We start from the raw sequence: 8,122 nt of genomic DNA on the forward strand, positions 1-8,122 counted from the left end.
AATTACTTAATACTAGGCAGTCATATCCAAAAATCGTCTTTTCAACAATCTGTGCCACAGTATCCATGTGTGCTTGATGGGATTAAGAATGCTTATGAATCACCTGTAAAGTTATGTTTACAATTGTTACAGAACATTGAAGACTCCTTCTACAAGACGGCAGTGCTACTTATTGATCCAAACACCTACACAAATAAAGAAGTAGCTACTGCCACCAAAAATGATTACACTGTAATCAGACGTAGACTGAGCTGGGATGCTCTGGCCCTTCTGTGTGTTTACACTATTTGGTGCTAACTCCACTCTAATGGCATGAAGCAGGATTAGGTCAAAGATAAAGATCCCTCACTATCAAAACTCCATTTCATTCAGAAGGTCAAAAGATAATGGAAAACAGAAATGAAGTCTGCAGTGCTGTATGTGCATCAAGCAGCCTGGGGCAGTCAGTGCTGCTCAGCACTGTAACTTCTGCTTTGGTGCAGTGTCTGTGCTGCCCTCAGTGATTTTAACTTGTAGAGCTCAAGCAGAGCAGAATCCTGAACTTCTGAGACTACAGACTTACCCCTTACATAATTTTTTTGAATGTCATGAAAAGGGTTAGGGTTACTTACCTAAACCACTTACCTAGCATGGCACAAGAATACCTTGATTTGTTTAGTGGAAGGCTTTGATACTTTTTTACATCCATCACCTTGGAAACAAAATGTGAATATGTGGTTGTTCCCTTCAGAAGGTGAGAAGTGCTGGATTTACAGCCTTGACAGCTGATATGCTGTTCATAGCCACTAACATGCACAGTTCAGCAATAAAAGGTTGGAGCTTTTACTGTCCTGCCAAGATGCCTCAGTCCTGATTGGGAAAGAAACTGCAGGTAAGGACACACACTTAGCTCCCACCTTCCCACAATTTCTTCCTAAATACTGTTATCTGTCATTCTTCTTGTCATTTTTGTGACTTAGGGAGAAGACTCCAAGTCCGTACTAATTAAAATGGTTGAAACACAAGTTTAAGAGTTTCAGTATAAAGACTCTCTCTCTATTTTTTTAAAATAATGTATTTCTTATATATTAAATATATAAAGTAATCTTCTGATGCTGGCTAGTTGTAATGTCTTTCATTATGTAATTCATGGTCCTGCTTTCACCAGGTAATATGATGCTAATGGAGAAAAACACCTACTAATTTTGCACATTATCAAACTATACAATATTCAAACTGACAACTAAAATGTAAGAAATGCTTAGCCTATATGCTGGCCTCAAAGTTAATAATTACTTTCTTTTTAAGTAATTGCTTTAATTGCAGATAATATTCAAAGGGAAGATTTCTTCAGTGTTTGCTACTTTATATGCTGTGCAATAGACCTTGGAGAAATAAACACATCCATGGAGAAAGGAAAGGAGTCATCTCAGTGATTATTTTGTGCTGCGTGGTTATTCCTGCTAAATCTCTTGGGATGCCTCACCTTAAAGCTTTTACTGGAGGTTTGTCACTTCTTCCTTCTGTAGATGTAGTACGGCACACAAAGCACAGCCACATTCCTCCTTTGCCAGCCATGGATACATTTTCAATTTCAATTACTTTTCATTGCTATATAGAAATTTAACTCTGACTTGACTTTCAGGAGCAGCTGTAAAAGAGTATAGAATAATAATCAGGATCCCCTTGAGCATAAACACAGACTTATTTGGGCACAGGTACTCACTCCACTGCAGAACACTTGTTGCCAAGTTGGATTATTTCTACTGATACATATGTAAGGCTGGTTTAGTACCAGAAGAGGTTCTAATAATCCAGTTGCTCTACAGTAAAACAACAAAAAATGGAATAGACAAGATATAGGCCAAAATTTTGAGTGACTTGAAAATATATTCAGTTCCTTTAGCAGAACAACAATCTGTTATATGTGAAAAATGACTCAAATATTACTCCTGTAAGTACTCACTGAAGTACCCAGACCAACAGCCCCTTTTTCCAATGTTCAGCTGTGTTTTTCCCCCTTAAACCCATCAGAAAAATAAAATTAATGCAAAACTACTCGTTACTAAATGGGTTATATTTGCAGACATCAATCCCTGCAGTTCTGGAGGCCTGGCAACAAGTTAATGAGGTTTGAGTATTCAGCAACTGAGATAAAACTGACCCAGAGAAACAACAGAGCTGTCAGGCTGTCATTTCTAGCTGGCAGCATAATGAAACCTACAACAGAGGGCAGTTAAGAATAAATGCACAATAATAATCTGGTTGGAAATAACACTCTAACAATCATTTTCCTTATTTAGGGATAACCCTTCTTAACTCAGTAAATTTTTTGTGTATTTATATATTTGACAGATATGCAGCAAAGGCAGTAACCACATGGAATAAATGCGTACTTATTTGGATTTTTTTTTTTTTTTGCAAGGCACAGACACTATTTAACTTTAAAGACAATTCTCCAGGAGAATAATTAAATCCATGTAACTCAAGTATTACTGCAAAAATACCTCTCACAGTGCAGAGCAGCATTTAAATATATACTGTTTGAATTCTGATGTCAGTGCTCCCAATTGTAAGATGACAAAAACTGAAAACATCTTATTGCTGAATATTAAATGCATGGTTTGGATATACTCAGGACACACGAGAAGTGTGGATGTTCATTATAAATACCTCTGTCAGAAATTAATTTCTCCTCCACAATCTGAGTCAAGGAGAAGAAATGAACTTAAATTTCTCCTCTCCCTAAAAGGGAAGTTTGCCTCTCTCTCCTCAGGTGTGCCCAGCACTCACTGAACCTCCCAGTGGATCCTCAGGCTTCAGCTCATCTGTGTGCTCTGGGGTTTCTGATACATCCAGCACCCAGCCTGTCTGGAGCAAAGGAAAATAAATGGAAGCTGTTACAACATTCATCTCATAGTTTCTTGCTGTAAACAGATTTTACTGATCCCAGTTGTTCCCCACAGACTGCAACTCACGTCTGTGGCATCCTGGAAACTGTGCCTTACACAAATGCACTGATAGAGGGAACCTTGCATCAACTACTTAGATAGCAATTGTGTCACATGCCAAAAATAAAAAAAAAAATAACTGCAATATGGAGCTGAGGACATTTTCCTGGTAGGTGGAACGTGATGAGTAAAAGCTCCTGAAAACAGAACTCATAGGAGAATACCCTAACCTATGGGATACTGAGGGAAATGAGGAAAGAATACCATTTTCATTGTGTGCCAGTTTTTTGAATGTGGTTCTTCATTTCTCTGGCTTTTACTGCAATCATTGAAAAACTTCTGTGTTTCAGAACTACTGCTTCAGCATTCCATTCTCATTCCAGCACTTCTGAAAGTGCCTTTTTGAGGAACAAGTAAAGTAAAAGAAAAATATAATTCAGCTCTAACTTCTGAGTGATCTGACTGCCTTATCTCCACCGTCTGGTCAGCACCTAAAAAATATTTCCAAAGTTATACAGTTTGGTGTGCATTGTAAAAAGTAAGCAAATGTCTTCCTTCTTGTATTTAAAACAGAAGTGAAACATAAAAAATATCTGAAATAAAGGTGAAAATGGACTCCTTCTCCTAAGATTAATGCAACCAACCAACCAACAGACCTTCCACTCTTTTCCAACTTGAAAAGGGTTTACATAATAGGACAACATAAAACTAACATGTGTTTCCTTTTCTGTCTTAGAAGTCTTTTTTTTTTAATGAATTGTCAATTGGAAATTTAAGTTTTACCTCACTGAAGCTGTATCTGCACTATAAATGTTTAGAAATATAGGGAAGTACTTAGTTCTAGGCCAGAACGTGTAGATGATACTCCTTTACAAATGCTAGGAACATAAGAATTTTAATTTGCTTGTCTTTGTTACTGCCATCTTTTTTCAATATTCTATGTCTGTGATTGTTTTCATGTGTCAGCTATTAACTTAAATTTTTTCAAGTTTTATTCCATCTTTTCTTTGCTATATTTTGTGTTAAATTCTCTTTTCAAATAAAACTGGAATTAAGTTTTAGCTCAAGCTCAGGAAATAGTAAATTTTCATGTCTGGAACCAGGCAATAAAAACCTGTGCATCTCTGTTGTAAATATGGCATGTTGTACATAATAGAAAATGTTCCAGGATGCATTTATTTTTTTCTTTCTGTTGAACAGTATTGGTAATCCAGAATGAAAAATTGTGCTATTTAAGATTTCCACAGCAGCAGATGACACAATTTCAGGGAAGAATACAGATACTTTTAAAGTCTGTAACTATTTCCTCTTCATTGACCCAAATATGTTAAGTGTCACTTAACACTCTGGGTCAATGATCTTCAGTTGGCATCATGAAAGGAGCTAAAAAAGTGAAGAATTGTTCTTCTCCTATAATCTTGGTACAAAAAGGAGAATTAATTTTCTTTTATGGGCTTTTCACCCTATTTTGACAAAATCATTCTTGGAACACTATCATCAATTCTATTTAAAAAATATCTTACTGCTGGAAAGGTAAAGGTAAAAAAGTAATTGCATTGATCTGAGTGCTGGAAATTTGCATGAGTTCTAAATGACAGCCTGAGAAATCCCAATCAATTAAAAAAGGGAACTTTGGAGATCATTTAATTGAAGCAGAGTAAGTGGAAACTTTAATAATGTCAACAGAAAAGTTGCCATTTTCAGCTCAGTACACATGATAAGACTTTGAGAGCCATAAGCACCTAATACCATTTCAGGAATTTAGTAGTGGGTAAAGATTAAAGCTTACTGTCTCCACAGGGTGCTGAGCTCTTGATTCATGTTTTTTATAACATCAAGTCTGGATTATTGTAATACCCTGTTTGTACGCCTCTTTGATACACTGGTTTGTCGTTCACAAGCTTCAACATGCACGGCTTAAAACAACCCAGATCCTCAGTGGAATTGAACTGTATCAACATCCTACCAGACTTGATTGCCTCTTTGTCAGATTTAAAATGATTTTTAAAATGTGTCTGTTACACACTTTTTTCACCTTTTTTTCTTTCCAGACTAGACTAATGATTTCTCATTTTCTCTGCTTGCTGCATATTATGGTGATAACTGCACTATTGGCTACAGACTCTGAGAGCAGCTCTGCCCTCAACATAACAAGAAATACAGTGAGAGAAAGCACTCAGACTAGAATAGATACTAAAAACTCTACAGAATAGATTTCTTAATGCATTTTTTGTTGTTCTCTTGTTTCATGTTTCAGAGGGTGTCTGGCTGCGGCGAAGCAACATGGAAAACTTGAGAAGTACCAGACAATTCAGTCTTTTTTAAAATATACTATTCACATTGGAAAAGTGTTATTGAAGACTGATAGATAACATCTGATGAATCTATACAAATCAGCTATTCCAGTTATATATTCTAATGAATCAAAGCAGTAATAAAAAGGATTTCTGAGTAGTCATGGAAATGGGAAGAGGCAGTAAGTGACTGGAGGAAAATAGTACCAGTGGATAATGGTGATAGCTTAAAGATAAAAGAAGGTGTCATGAATGGTGCACCACCACAGAGGGTAAATCTTATAAATTGTCATTCACTGTATCTATTCATGTAAAGAAAAATTTAACGTCGAAAAATAATAATCAAATATTTAGGCTTACTTTCAAGAGAATTCAGACTTCCAAAGACAACTGTAAATTTCATTGCAGTCTTCTCGTTAAGTAAATAGATATTACTTGAATATGCAGGGTGTACCAATACAAAACTTCCTGCAATTCCAGCTCTGGAAAGAAATGTGTGCAACAGAAATGTGTACAAGAACTGAGTGAAATATTACATGAAAATTTCAGTATTCTGAGCAATTAATTACAGTATTCCAATGGATTGAAAGACTTAAAAATCAAACCTTAGGACACTACTGTGTAAGGGATCTTAACTCTCTTCTAGGTAGATAAGAAAAATATGTATGCAAGTAAGAAAAGGTGCTATGTCACAGAATGCAATGTCAATTATCTGTAAGAGTGTGAAAGTATAAACAACAGTTGCACACATAAATTATTCTGGTTGGTCTACAGGAATTTGGTTGCGTTTTTGTAGAATATGGAGGGAAGGGAGTTACTCTAAGCATTAAAGTAGTCTTACAAAATGATCAAAGTCTTGCCTGTTGCAACAGGTGAAATATTAGAAGCTGTAATGTCTCAAACCATCCTGTAATTATCGGAAGAATCCATCGGATTAATGGATAATCCCATCGGGCTAAATAGAAATAAACACAAATCTTTCTTAGCCTGATTCCCACCACCATTACAGCGCAGCATGATGTCACCCCAAGTAATTACAGGTGCAGGGAAATGGCCCAATATAATGTTAATAATTTCAAAGCTTTTTCTAGTATGTATGTTTAGCATCTTTTTTGTCTGATATCAATTTACATTTTCTGTGCTTTTATGCTGATTGCATAATTCCCTAGTTGCACTGAAATTGCACATTCATAATAAAAACTGTCTTGTAGGAATTCAGTCTTGGGTTCTTTTATTCCAGATTAGTTTCTCCTTTAAAGCGCTACTTCAGTATAATAATCTCAGATTTACATCAGGTTTGCTAAATTTTCAGATTCACTGAATACAGTAGTACAGACAACAATCTTCCCCATTCTGATTTTCTTGGACAGTCCCTTTTTTCTACTCCTTATTCCCTCTTTTTATAAAAACACAGATTTCCTCTGAAGTTTTTTTTTTCCTTCTCTCTCTCTTATTTATTTGTTTATTTTATTTAATTAATTATAAGTAATTAGGGTAGGTCAACTGCTTTCTTTGCTATGGCACTGAATACATTTCAAAATGGTTTTCATCGATGTGTCTGCTGGATCTGCTGCTTACACCATTTTTTACCTGCCTGCACTGAACTGGAGAGGCCTCTGAGTTATGATGGTACGGAAAGTAGAACAGCACAGCCTTGGAGAAGTAGATAAAGGGTGTAGCTTAGGCAAACGGAAGTCATGAAAAATGCAAGCAGGATGCCAGCTCAGCTCCACAAGGCTGACAAAGGAGAAGCCAGGCAAAGCAATGACACTGCACTTGCCCAAAAGCAGGGGTCCAGGAACAGCCACCTGAAAAGGACACTGGAGTTAGACAAACACCCTTCCCTTAAGAACAATGACACTTCTACTAAAGGAAGAAAAAAAAAAAAAAAAAAAAAAAAAAAAACACAAAACAAAAAAAAAACATAAACTAGGCATTTCACAGAATTAATAAGGATTTTTTTCATTATTTTTCACATGACATAATTCTTTAAGTGAAAAAAGAAAGTGATGAAGGCATCAAGAACTCTGCCTGCCTGCTTTCTCTTTTTGACTCCCTTCTTAAAGAAAACAGGAGGCTTAGCACTGAAAATCCCAATAAAGGAAGGAATTGCCAGGAAGCATTGTGTAAGATGCCCAAACCCCAGAGAGAGGCAGACATGTCCCTGTCCTCACCATTTCCTACTGGCTGGCTATGCTGTTTTTCAGCTGATTTTCTGTCTTACATGATTCTATCAGACTCTCATCTTCGTCACAGTGCACAAGGAGGCAACATGACAGAGTCTGCTCACAGAATAAATGCCTAAACAAAGGAGATGATAGTCTTGCACTAAAGAACCTTTGGGGTTCTGGGTGGTCAGTGTTCATTCAGTATTACTCTGTGCCACTGAGTTCAGGATTTACTTTCAACAGCAAGATAGTTTGCTGATCTCTGAGTTTGAAGTCAGTTCTCTGCTTTTGTATCATTCCAGCTGCCAGCACTCTTAAATGATGCATATATTGGCATGAACTGCTACAGCAGAAGAAAGCCAGGAAGACAAAACATTCCTCATGTTTCTGGTTATTTTTACTGCACGTGTGAGGGGGTATGGAATGTAAAGAGGGGTGCCAAGCCAGCAAACCCAGAGAAGTGAAGAGCTAAGTTATTGGACAGACATGCTGCCAGCTAGATCCTTATAGTAGATATTCAAGCATATTTTCTTACAGCATCTCTTATTTCCTTTCTTCAAACAGTGACTCTTCTACACTAACTGTTGTGTTCAACCTGAGAGCCCAGGAATACACAGACACTTTGGCATAAACAAACCCCCCCAGGCTAGGTAACACCACCCTCTTAAAATCCCTATAGTCATGAAATCCAGCTCCTTAATTAGCCTCTTTTACACTCCAACTGATAATT

Source organism: Chamaea fasciata, unplaced genomic scaffold (assembly GCF_029207755.1).
Source record: "Chamaea fasciata isolate MVZ Bird 193981 ecotype frontalis unplaced genomic scaffold, bChaFas1.0.hap1 SCAF_6, whole genome shotgun sequence".
NCBI classification, from domain to species: domain Eukaryota; kingdom Metazoa; phylum Chordata; class Aves; order Passeriformes; family Sylviidae; genus Chamaea; species Chamaea fasciata.